This window comes from Scyliorhinus torazame, chromosome 7, assembly GCF_047496885.1.
Source record: "Scyliorhinus torazame isolate Kashiwa2021f chromosome 7, sScyTor2.1, whole genome shotgun sequence".
Taxonomy (NCBI): domain Eukaryota; kingdom Metazoa; phylum Chordata; class Chondrichthyes; order Carcharhiniformes; family Scyliorhinidae; genus Scyliorhinus; species Scyliorhinus torazame.
The window spans coordinates 75,956,552-75,969,146 of record NC_092713.1 but is presented as its reverse complement, the minus strand read 5'-3'; the positions used below and the strand labels follow the sequence as shown (position 1 = coordinate 75,969,146).

Here is a 12,595-nt window from a genome sequence, read left to right as displayed (position 1 = left end):
AACCTTTGTGTCGTCTGCAAACTTACTAATCAGACCAGTTACATTTTCCTCCAAATCATTTATATATACTACAAAGAGCAAAGGTCCCAGCACTGATCCCTGTGGAACACCACTGGTCACAGCCCTCCAATTAGAAAAGCATCCCTCCATTGCTACCCTCTGCCTTCTATGGCCTAGCCAGTTCTGTATCCACCTTGCCAGTTCACCCCTGATCCCGTGTGACTTCACCTTTTGTACTAGTCTACCATGAGGGACCTTGTCAAAGGCCTTACTGAAGTCCATATAGACAACATCTACTGCCCTACCTGCATCAATCATCTTAGTGACCTCCTCGAAAAACTCTATCAAGTTAGTGAGACACGACCTCCCCTTCACAAAACCGTGCTGCCTCTCACTAATACGTCCATTTGCTTCCAAATGGGAGTAGATCCTGTCTCTAAGAATTCTCTCCAGTAATTTCCCTACCACTGAAGTAAGGCTCACCGGCCTGTAGTTCCCGGGATTATCCTTGCTACCCTTCTTAAACAGAGGAACAACATTGGCTATTCTCCAGTCCTCCGGGACATCCCCTGAAGACAGCGAGGATCCAAAGATTTCTGTCAAGGCCTCAGCAATTTCCTCTCCAGCCTCCTTCAGTATTCTGGGGTAGATCCCATCAGTCCCTGGGGACTTATCTACCTTAATATTTTTTAAGACACCCAACACCTCGTCTTTTTGGATCACAATGTGACCCAGGCTATCTACACCCCCTTCTCCAGACTCAACATCTACCAATTCCTTCTCTTTGGTGAATACTGATGCAAAGTATTCATTTAGTACCTCGCCCATTTCCCAGTGTGGCAGGAAGACTGCAACATTCCCCTGACAGTGTCCCCCAGGAATTTTATGTCTTTTGGCTACCAGACCCGGCAGAAACAGTAAAAGATTTCGCTGTAACTGCAGGATAAACAGAGCCTCTTCCAGCATGCAGGCGGGGGAAGGGCACGCTTAAAGCTGCAAACTGACCTGAGGGCCTTTATCAAAGTTGAATTCTAACAGCAGAGGGAACAACTGTGAAAAGATCTCACCAAGGCCACTGTAGAAGCGGGGACGAGGCTTCCGGTGGCGGCCATGGAGGAGTAGGTCGCGCATTCGGCAGCTACCGTCTGGAACGGACACTTAGACCTTTTTCAGGAGTTTCCACAGACATTTTGGGGTAGATTGGTGAAGCGAACACTGCCAAAAGGATTCCCTCTCGAGACTTCCGGTTGCGGCTATGCGGAGCTAAGTCGCACATTTGGCGGCTCCCGCAAAAACGGACTTTTGGGCTCTTTTCTGGCCCCCAAGGGCACTTTTTCGACATTTCCCGGTGTGGGAAGGAGTTAATAATAGCTCCCCGTCAGTATATGGCTTTAACTAGGAGCGGGGTGACAAAAAAGGTGGTGGTGGACCAGAAGAAGGGAGGGAAGAAGGACAAAATGGCGGCGGGCGGAGACCAGGCAGCGTGGAGGCAGTGGGCGGAGGAGCAACAGGAGGGTATACAGCGCTGCCTCAGAGAGATTAAAACGGACCTGCTAGAGCCGATGCAGGCTTCTATTGATAAGCTGCTGGAGACACAGACGGCCCAGGGGGTGGCGATCCGAGAGGCACAACAAAAGATCTCTGACAATGAGGACGAGATCTTAGTCCTGGCGGTAAAGGTGGTGGCGCACGAGGCGCTCCACAAGAAATGGCAGGAGCGGTTCGAGGAGATGGAAAATCGGTCGAGGCGGAAGAATCTGCGGATTCTGGGCCTCCTGGAGGGGCCGGAAGTGGGGGCCTATGTGGTCACCATGTTAAACTCGCTGATGGGAGCGGGGTCCTTCCAGGGGCCCCTGGAGCTGGAAGGGGCCCATAGAGTGTTGGCGAGGAGGCCCAAGGCTAACGAGCCTCCGCGGGCGGTGCTGGTGCGGTTCCATCGGTTCGTCGATCGGGAGTGTGTGCTCAGGTGGGCCAAGAAGGAGAGGAGCAGCAGGTGGGAGAATGCGGAGGTTCGGATATATCAGGACTGGAGTGCGGAGGTGGCGAAGAGGAGGGCCGGGTACAATCGAGCAAAGGCGGTGCTGCACAGGAAGGGGGTGAAGTTTGGCATGTTGCAGCCGGCGCGACTGTGGGTTACCTACAAGGACCGGCACCATTATTTTGAGTCTCCGGAGGAGGCGTGGGCCTTTGTTCAGGCCAAGAAGCTGGACACAGACTGAGGGTCGGGTTGGGCGATTGGGGACTGTGGTGGATATGTTATGCCTATTTTTGGTTCGGGGGGGGTCCTCTGCATTGTTTTGGGTTTCTTTTTCTCTGTGTTTTTCTCTTTCGGGTTGGGGAGGGTGGATGGGGTGGGTTGGGCACTGTTTTGGTTGGTCGCGGGGCCTGGTAAGTGGAGAGTGCGGGATTCTTTTCCCGCGCCGAAGACTGGGGGGGTGGGACCAGGGCGGGGAAGCGAGGATTGTTTCCTGCGCTTAGAACAGAGGGGGAGAGCCTGTGAATGGGGAGCGGGAGAGGAGGGTGTGCCACACAATGGGAGGAGTCGAAGGGGAGGCGGGAGTTGCCGGGGTCAGCAGGAGTCAGTTGACTTGCGGAAGTGCAATGGGGGGAGTAAACCAGCAAGGATGGGTCCTAGCTGGGGGGGGGGGGGAATCGAGTTGCTGCTGCTAAGATCAAGGAGGAGCTGGAGCAAGTGGGGTGGGTCGAGACGGGGGTATGCCGCTGTGGGGAATGGGTCGGGTGTGGTGTGCGGGCACGTGGCTGGCCGAGGAGGGGTCATGGCTAGTCGGCGGGGAAGGGGGGCGGGTAGCCCCGTGATCCGGCTGATAACCTGGAATGTAAGGGGACTGAATGGGCCGGTTAAGCGGGCCCGCATGTTCGCGCACCTGAAGGGGCTCAAGGCGGATGTGGTTATGCTCCAGGAGACACACCTGAAGGTGGCAGACCAGGTAAGACTGAGGAAAGGGTGGGTAGGTCAGGTGTTTCACTCGGGGCTAGATGCCAAAAATCGAGGGGTGGCGATCTTGGTGGGAAAGAAGGTGTTATTCGAGGCGTCGAGCATTGTGGCAGATAATGGCGGTAGGTACATAATGGTAAGTGGTAAGTTGCAGGGAGAGAGGGTGGTACTGGTCAATGTGTATGCTCCGAACTGGGACGATGCGGGTTTTATGCGGCGTATGTTGGGTCGGATCCCAGACTTGGAAGTGGGAGGCCTGATAATGGGGGGAGACTTTAACAAGGTGTTGGATCCTGCACTGCATCGCTCCAGGTCTAGGACGGGTAGGAAGCCGGCGGCGGCTAGAGTGTTGAGGGGATTCATGGACCAAATGGGAGGGGTGGACCCTTGGAGATTTGCAAGGCCGGGGGCTAGGGAATTTTCATTCTTCTCACATGTCCATAAGGCTTATTCTCGAATCGACTTTTTCATTTTGAGTAGGGCGCTGATAGCGAGAGTAGAGGATACCGAGTATTCAGCAATAGCCATTTCGGACCACGCCCCGCATTGGGTGGACATAGAACATAGAACATAGAACGATACAGTGCAGTACAGGCCCTTCGGCCCACGATGTTGCACTGACATGGGAAGTCAAAAACAAAAGCCATCTAACCTACACTATGCCATTATCATCCATATGCTTATCCAATAAACTTTTAAATGCCCTCAATGTTGGCGAGTTCACTACTGTTGCAGGTCGCCTCTTAACCTTCTTCTCTCTAACGAAAACAACCTCAAGTCCATCAGCCTTTCCTCATAAGATTTTCCCTCCATACCATATTCCTGTTTTTAATTTTAATATTTTTTTTGTAGTCCTACCACATCCTATCATGAATGCTGGTGGAGGAAGCACCACAATTATCCACATCCTCAATGATGGCAGAATCTAACACATAAATAAGAGGAGGAATCAACCATATGACCCCTCAAGCCTCTTATTATTCAATATCATGGCCTATTGTCTCAACTGCAACTTTCCTACCTGCTTTGATTCCCTGGCAGATCAAACAGCTGTCTATCTCAGCCTTAAATATGTTCAACAATGGGGCATCCACAAACCTCCAAATTCCTAAGATTCACAACCCTTTGAATGCAGAAATGTTTCCTCATCTCAGTCCTAAATGACTGACATCGTATCCTGAAATTGTGCCCCCTTTAGAGATTCCCCAACCAACCACTTGGGCTCTACCTTGGCAAATCTTTCCAGAATCTTGCAAGTTTCAATTAAATCACTTAATTCTTCTAAAGCCACAAGGTAATTTACCCAGCCTATCTCAGAACAATCCTTTTACCCCAGGAACCAATCTAGTGAACCTTTGCAATACCGCCTCCAACATAAATACATCCTTCCTTAGATATGGAGAGCCCATTACAATAGGAATACTTCCTTTTCTTGTTCTCCAGTATCTTTGCAATTAAGCCTGAAATGTCACTTGCCGATTCAGTTACTTGTTGTACATGCATGCTACCTTTGTGTGTTCCTTGTATAATTATATTCAAGTCCTTCTGAACATCAATATTTACAAATTCACCTTTTAAAAATATTCTGATTTTCTATTCTTACTAGTAAAGTGGATAACCTCATTCTTTCTGACATTGTAGTCCATCTGACAGCTTGTTGCCCATTCACTTAACCAGTCTAAATATCTTTGCAATCTCTTTGCATCTTCCTCATAACTTAACATTCTCAATGAACTTTGCATTGTCAGCAAACTTAGATACATTACTTTTGGCCTCTAGCAGAGGCTCTAGCAGTGATTCTTGTGACACCCCACTAATAACAGCATGCCAACTTGAAAAGATCGCCCTATCCCTATTCTTTACATCCGGTCCATAAAACATTTCCCATCAATGCTAATATACTAATCCCAATTTAATAAGCCCTTACATTGTACATTCATTTGCATTGTATATTAATTTTACAAAAGCTTTTTTAAAGTATACCACATATACTGTCTCCCCTTTGTCCACCCTACTTCCAAACAATTTTCAACTACTATTTCCCTTTCGTAAAACAATTTTGATTTTGGTGGACTTGGAGATGGGGGAGGAGAGGGACCAGCGCCCGCTGTGGCGCTTGGAGGTGGGGCTGTTGGCGGACGAGGAGGTGAGCGAGCGGGTCCGAGGAAGTAGAGAGGTACTTGGAGACCAACGTCAACGGGGAGGTCCGAGTGGGGATGGTATGGGAGGCACTGAAGGCGGTGGTGAGGGGAGAGCTGATCTCCATCAGGGCCCACAAGGAGCGGAGGGAGCGGGGGGGAGAGGGAGAGGCTGGTGGGGGAGATGGTGAGGGTAGACAGGAGGTATGCGGAAGAACCTGAGGAAGGATTGTTGAGGAAGAGGCGCAGCCTCCAGGCCGAATTCGACCTGGTGACCACCAGGAAGGCGGAGGTGCAGTGGAGGAAGGCCCAGGGGGCGGTCTACGAGTATGGGGAAAAGGCAAGCCGGATGCTGGCGCATCAGCTTCGGAAGCGGGACGCAGCTAGGGAGATCGGGGGGGGGGAAGGACAGGGGAGGGAGCGTGGTGCGGAGTGGGGTTGGCATCAATGGGGTCTTCAGGGACTTCTACGAGGAACTGTACCGATCCGAGCCCCCACGGGAGGAGGGAGGGATGGGCCGTTTCCTGGACCAATTGAGGTTTCCAAAGGTGGAAGAGGGACTGGTGGCGGGACTGGGGGCCCCGATTGGGCTGGAGGAGCTGATTAAAGCGTTAGGAAGCATGCAGGTGGGGAAGGCACTGGGGCCAGACGGTTTCCCGGTCGAGTTCTATAAAAAATATATGGACCTGTTGGGCCCGCTGTTAGTTAGGACCTTCAATGAGGCAAGGGAGGGGGGGGCTTTACCCCCGACGATGTCCCGGGCACTGATCTCCTTGATCCTGAAGCGGGACAAGGATCCCCTGCAATGTGGGTCTTACAGACCGATTTCCTTGCTAAATGTAGATGCCAAGGTGCTGGCGAAGGTCTTAGCCACGAGGATTGAGGATTGTGTGCCGCAGATCATCCATGAAGACCAGACGGGGTTTGTGAAGGGGAGACAGTTGAACGCGAATGTGCGGAGGCTTTTGAACGTTATCATGATGCCGGTGAGGGAGGGAGAGGCGGAGATAGTGGTGGCGATGGGCGCTGAGAAAGCCTTCGATAGGGTAGAGTGGGGGTACCTGTGGGAGGGGCTGAAGAGGTTCAGGTTTGGGGAGGGGTTTGTCAGGTGGGTTAGGCTGTTGCATGAGGTCCCGATGGCGAGTGTGGCCACAAATAGGAGGAGGTCCGAGTACTTTCAGTTGCACCGAGGGACGAGACAGGGGTGTCCCCTGTCCTCCCTGCTCTTCGCACTGGCGATTGAACCCCTGGCTATGGCACTGAGAGAGTCGAGGAACTGGAGGGGGTTGGTGCGGGGTGGGGAGGAGCATAGGGTGTCGCTTTATGCGGACAACTTGCTGCTGTATGTGGCGGACCGGGTGGGAGGAATGCCAGAGGTAATGAGGATCCTTAGGGAATTCGGGGACTTTTCGGGGTACAAGCTCAATATGGGGAAGAGCGAGCTGTTCGTAGTTCAGCTAGGGGACCAGGAGAGGGGGATTGGCGAGCTCCCACTAAAAAGGGCAGAGAGGAGCTTCAGATATTTGGGGGTCCAGGTGGCCAAGAGCTGGGGGGCCCTGCATAGGCTTAACTTTACAAGGCTGGTGGAGCAAATGGAGGAGGAGTTCAAGAGGTGGGACGCGTTGCCGCTGTCCCTGGCTGGTAGGGTGCAGTCAATCAAAATGACGGTGCTCCCAAGGGTTTTGTTCCTGTTCCAGTGCCTCCCCGCGTTTATTCCGAAGGCTTTTTTCAGGCGGGTTAACAGGAGTATAATGGGGTTTGTGTGGGCGCGAGGGACTCCGAGGGTGAGAAGGGTGTTCCTGGAGCGGAGTAGAGATAGGGGGGGGGCTGGCGCTGCCCAACCTCTGTGGGTACTACTGGGCCGCCAATGCGACAATGGTGCGCAAGTGGGTGATGGAGGGGGAGGGGGCTGCATGGAAGAGGCTGGAGACGGCGTCCTGTGTGGGTACGAGTCTGGGGGTGCTGCCAACGGCGCCGCTGCCGCTCCCTCCAAGGAGGTATACCACGAGCCCGGTGGTGGTGGCGGCCCTCAAAATTTGGGGGCAGTGGAGGCGGCATAGGGGGGAAGTTAGGGCCTCGGCGTGGACCCCATTACGGGGGAACCACCGGTTCGCCCCAGGAAGAACAGGTGGAGGGTTTTCGGGGTGGCACAGGGCAGGGATACGAAAGTTGGGGGACCTGTTTGTGGACGGGAAGTTCGCGAGCTTGGGTGAGCTGGAGGAGAAGTATGGGCTCCCCCCGGGGAACACCTTCAGGTACTTACAGGTAAGGGCGTTTGCCAGACGGCAGGTGGTGGAATTCCCACGGCTACTGCCACACACAGTACAGGACAGGGTGCTCTCGGGGGGGGTGGGTGGGAGTGGGGAAGATCTCGGAAACTTACCAGGTGATGCAGGAGGAGGAGGAGGCCTCGGTGGTGGAGTTGAAAGGTAAGTGGGAGGAGGAGTTGGGAGAGGAGATCGAAGAGGGGACGTGGGCAGATGCCCTAGGGAGGGTGAACTCTTCCTGTTTGTGCGCGAGGCTCAGCCTCATACAGTTTAAGGTGCTGCACAGGGCACACATGACCGGGACAAGGATGAGCAGGTTCTTTGGGGGTGAGGACAGGTGTGTTAGGTGTTCAGAGAGCCCAGCAAATCACACCCATATGTTCTGGGCATGCCCAGCGCTGGAGGAATTTTGGAAGGGCGTAGCGAGGACGGTGTCGAGGGTGGTAGGATCCAGGGTCAAACCGGGCTGGGGGCTCGCAATATTTGGGGTGGCAGAGGAGCCGGGAGTGCAGGAGGCGAAAGAGGCTGGAATTCTGGCCTTTGCGTCCCTGGTAGCCCGGCGAAGGATTCTCCTTCAGTGGAAAGATATGAGGCCCCCAAGCGTGGAATCCTGGATCAGCGATATGGCAGGGTTCATTAAATTGGAGAGGGTGAAATTCGCCTTGAGAGGGTCGGTACAAGGGTTCTTTAGGCGGTGGCAACCGTTCTTAGACTTCCTGGCAGAACGATAGACATTGGTCAATGGCAGCAGCAGCTCGGGGGGGGAGGGGGATTTACTTTATTTTTGTTTATGTTATTTACACTGGAGGGTCTGAGGAGGTGTATACACCAGTTGTCTTAAGTCGGGGTGTTAATGTTAATTTATTATTTAGGTACGGGGGGGAGGGGTTTGGGAGGTTGCTTTTTTAGATTGTGTTTTGTACTTAACCCTGTTGGGTTCTTTTTTCTTTCTTATTTTGTTATTGATATTTTATGAAAACCTTTAATAAAAATTATTCTTTTAAAAAAAGATGTAAATTTAATTTTGTTCTGTCAGAAGACAATGTCAATGGATGAAAAATACAGCAAGGTGGGCTGGATTCTCCAATTGGCGAAGCCAAAATCGCATTCAGCGATTGGCTGGAGAATATGTTTTGATGCTGAAATCGGGGGCGCCCTGAGGCCGTCCCAACGGCGTGCATCGTACGCAGTGATGATGCCGTTTTGGAGGGGGCGAAGCATCTGAAAAACGACGGCGCCCCCGAAATGTGGCCTAAGCGTGCAAACTGGTTCAACTGGACCCCCCCCGCACAGCAAGAGAGCGTGGAGAGGAGCGGCAGCCCGGAGCAAAGTTGGATACTGAACGCTCGGGAGCGGAGCTGCAGCGAAGAGAGAGGCTCTCCCATCCCCACGTCCGGTGGCAATCACGAGGCGAGCGGCGACACAAAGGAAGACTCCCGGCCCAATTCGACCCACGACCCTCCTGACCCAGTGAGAAAGAGAGAAGGGGAAAAAGAAGGGGAAAGAAAAGGAAGGAACTAACCACAAAGCATAAACAAAACCGGACAGACAAATCAAATAAAACCTAAAACCTGAAACCTGAGGCAGACCACAGCCGGCGAGAGCACGCGAGCAGAGGAGCAGGGGAAGGGAGAGTAACTTCAGGGTAAGGAACAGCAGTGTGAAGAGAGACAGCGAGGAGACAGGTGGCTGGAGGAAAGAAAAATACCAAAGTGAAGGGATGGCGAGGCGCAAGGAGCAGGAACAGCGAGGGAAAAACACAGGAATGGCGGACGCACAGGCAGGCGGTCCCACGAGACGAGTCGGAGGTTCGGGCGAGCCTGCAAGGGAAAAGGATGGCGAACCAAACAGCAGAGCGGGAGCACGATACAGCGACCAGCATCTCCCCCGCACAGGGGGATGATTGGAGAAACGTGATAAAAGAGGAGCTAAGCGCCATAAAGGAGGTGCTCAGGTCAGAGCTCCACGCAATGAGGAAGGAGGTGCTGGCGGAGACTACACACAAAAAGCAGACCATTGAAGGCCTGGGAAGGAGAGTGGAGGCGCCAGAGAAAATGATTCTGGAGTTGGAGAGGGCCGCCTCGGACCAGAGCGACAGGGTGATAGCCCTGGAAGCCAAGGTGAAAAGGTAACGTCCCAAGGGAGCCGAAGAGGGAAGGTGGAGGACCAGGAAAATAGGTCCAGACGGCAGAACATTATAACAGTGGATCTGCCAGAGGGGAGGAAGAGACCCAACCGGCTACATCACCCAAATGCTGAGCAAGCTCGTCAGAAGGGAGGAATTTCCAAACGCTCTAGAAATCGACAGGGCGCACAGGTCGCTCCGACCCCAGGCAAAGCTGGGGAGCAGCCCAGAGCGATTATCGCGATGCTGCACTGGTTCCAAGACCAGGAGAAAATCCTAAAGTGGGCCTAGCAAACGTGATCGAGCACGTGGGAAGGGAAGAACATAAGTGTGTATCAGGACATTGGTGCGGACCTGGCCAAAACAAGGGCTGAGTTCAATAAGGCAAAATCAGCACTCTACAAAACCAAGGTGACATTTGGGATGTTATTCCCAGCCAATCTCTGGATAACATTTAAGGGGAAAGAGCTGTACTTTAACACCCCAGCGGCGGCTGATGAGTTCGTTAGAGCGAACAAACTGGGGGAGGAGCAGCCGCAACCGCGATGAAAGCCACGGGGACGGAAAAGAAAGGGAAAACCGGAACAAAGAGCGGAGGACAGACCGCAAACAAGGACAATAAGATCATGAACTGTGCACATGTGTTTTATGTTTTGCGCGGGACTGTGCTGCCTCATTTCCGGGCTTGTCTCCTCCCTCAATGCGATGGGGGGGAATGGAGCGAGGGAAATGAGGGTAGAAAAGCGGACTGGAGGGCGAGACAAGGGCCAGTAGGAGGAAGGTTAAACAAGGCAGATACTGGGAGGAGAGCCACCATACTAGCGAGGAGGGCCAGCACGGGAGGGTAGGAAGAAAGGAGGGCCGCGGAACGCCTCTCAGGGGAGAGGGAGCACCTGGCACAAGGAGGGGGGGAGGAACAGAAGGGGGTGGGAGAACACGGGGGGGGGGGGGGCACAGAGGGAGGGAGGCTAGGGGGGGGAAGAGGAGTTGGCGGTAGAGCGCAGAACAAAAGAGAAGCAAAGAGAATGGTGAGATAGAGTAGACACAGGCCTCGGCAAGCTGGAGCAGGGCGAGGAACCAAGATGGTACCACAAGCAGCCACTCGGGAGGGCATCAGGGCGAAGGGAGACCCCGGAGGACAGGGGCGCCTCCACGTGGCGTACAAATAGCTGCCAGCCATGTTGGGTGCCCCCTGGACAAAGGGAAACCCCTGAGTGCTGGGGCCCGACCCCATGGTGAAAGCAGCGACCCTGGCCATTTTGAACGGTCCCTTTAGACAGGGAAACCCAGAAGTGCAGGGGCGCATCCACCAGGTAAGTATGGGTGATCCCACAGGACCGGGTAGTCAGAAACCCCCCGCCAGGATTGTTACCTGGAATGTAAGGGAACTCAACGGCCCAGTGGAAAGATCCAGAGTCTTCGCCCACCTAAGAAGCCTAAAAGCAGACATAATCTACCTAGATGCACCTGAGGGAGAAGGACAGACTGCTGGTCAGGAACGTCTGGGTGGGACAGACGTACCATTCATATTACGGGATGAGGGCGAGGGGGGTAGCAATATTAATTAGCAAGAGGACGAGATTTAAAGAAACCAAGACAGTCACGGACCCAGGGGACGGTACGTCATGGTCAGCGGTGTCCAGGAAGGGGCACCGGTCATACTGGTAAATGTGTACGCTTCCAACTGGGATGACACAGAATTCATGAAGAAGACCATGGTGGAAATCCTCGACCTTGACTGACACTGACTGATTACGGGAGGCAACATTAACTGCGTGCTGGACCCACTGACCGACTGATCGAACCCCAGAACGGGAAGAAATCTGGCATGGCTTGGGAGCTAGGAGCCTTCATGGAACGGATGGGAGCGGTGGACCCACGGAGGTTCCTGCACCCGGGAGAAAAGGAGTTCTCGTTCTTTTTGCAGGTGCACAAGGTATACACCGTATCGACTTCTTTGCAGTGGGGAAATCGGTGCTTCCAGGGATCACGGGAATGGACTACTCTGCGATCGTTATCTCTGACCACACTCCACACTATATGGATGTGAGGTTGGAGACAGGCAGGGCCCAGAGCCCCAAGTGGAGGCTAGACACGGACCTCCTGGCCGACAAGGCCTTCTGCCAAAAAATATCGCGGGCCATAGGCGACTACGTTAGTAATAACCAAAACGGTGAGGACTCACCTTCCACGTTTTGGGAGGCACTGAAGGTTTTGACTAGAGGAGAGATCATAGCCTACAAGGCAAGCAGAGATAGGGAAGAGAGGGTGGCCAGGCAACAGCTAGTGGACTCCATTAGTGGACAGCTAGTGGACCTGACGGAACGTGGATCATACAGACCCATTTCACTGCTGAACGTGGATGCGACAATACTCGCAAAGGACCTGGCCAAAAGGCTGGAGGGCTGCGTATCATAGGTGGTCGCAGAGGACCAAACAGGCTTTGTCATGGGTAAGCAGCTCATAGCGAACATCAGGCGGCTGCTGAATGTAATAATGACCCCCCCACCGGGGAGAGAACACAGAGGTGATTGTCTCCCTGGATGCAGAAAAGGCCTTCAACAGAGTCGAATGGAAATACCTCCTCGAGGTACTGGAACGGTTTGGGATAGGAGCGGGGTTTACCACCTGGGTGAGGCACCTGTACAACGCTCTCAAAGCGAGTGTCCGAACTAACACCACCAGTTCTGAATACTTCCAGCTACAGAGAGGAACAAGACAGGGCTGCCCCGTGTTCCCACTCTTGTTCGCGCTAGCGATCGAAACCCTGGCGATAGCCCTGCAGGGCGCAAAAAGCTGGAAGGGAATCCGGAAAGGAGACAGAGAGCACGGAGTTTTATTCTATGCAGATGACCTGCTCCTCTATGTCTCAAAGCCACAGGTGGGACTGAAGGCAATACTGCAAATACTGAAAGAGTTTGGAACCTTCTCGGGCTACAAACTTAACCTGGGCAAAAGCGAGGCATTCCCAGTGAACCTAAAAGGGGGAGGGACAGCACTGGAGGGGCTCCCGTTTAAAACGGCCCAGAACAGATTCCGTTACCTGGGGATGCAAATAGCCAGAGACTGGACACAGATCCAGTGGAACCTGACCAGCCTGGTGGAGGAA

The 12,595-nt window shown here is 53.5% G+C and overlaps 1 protein-coding gene across 1 annotated transcript in view; it reads right to left on the bottom strand.

Annotated features, from left to right (window-relative positions):
• The window catches only part of agbl4 (AGBL carboxypeptidase 4), a 1,365,393-nt gene that overhangs the window by 100,389 nt on the left and 1,252,409 nt on the right, over window positions 1-12,595 (bottom strand). The window lies entirely within an intron of this gene.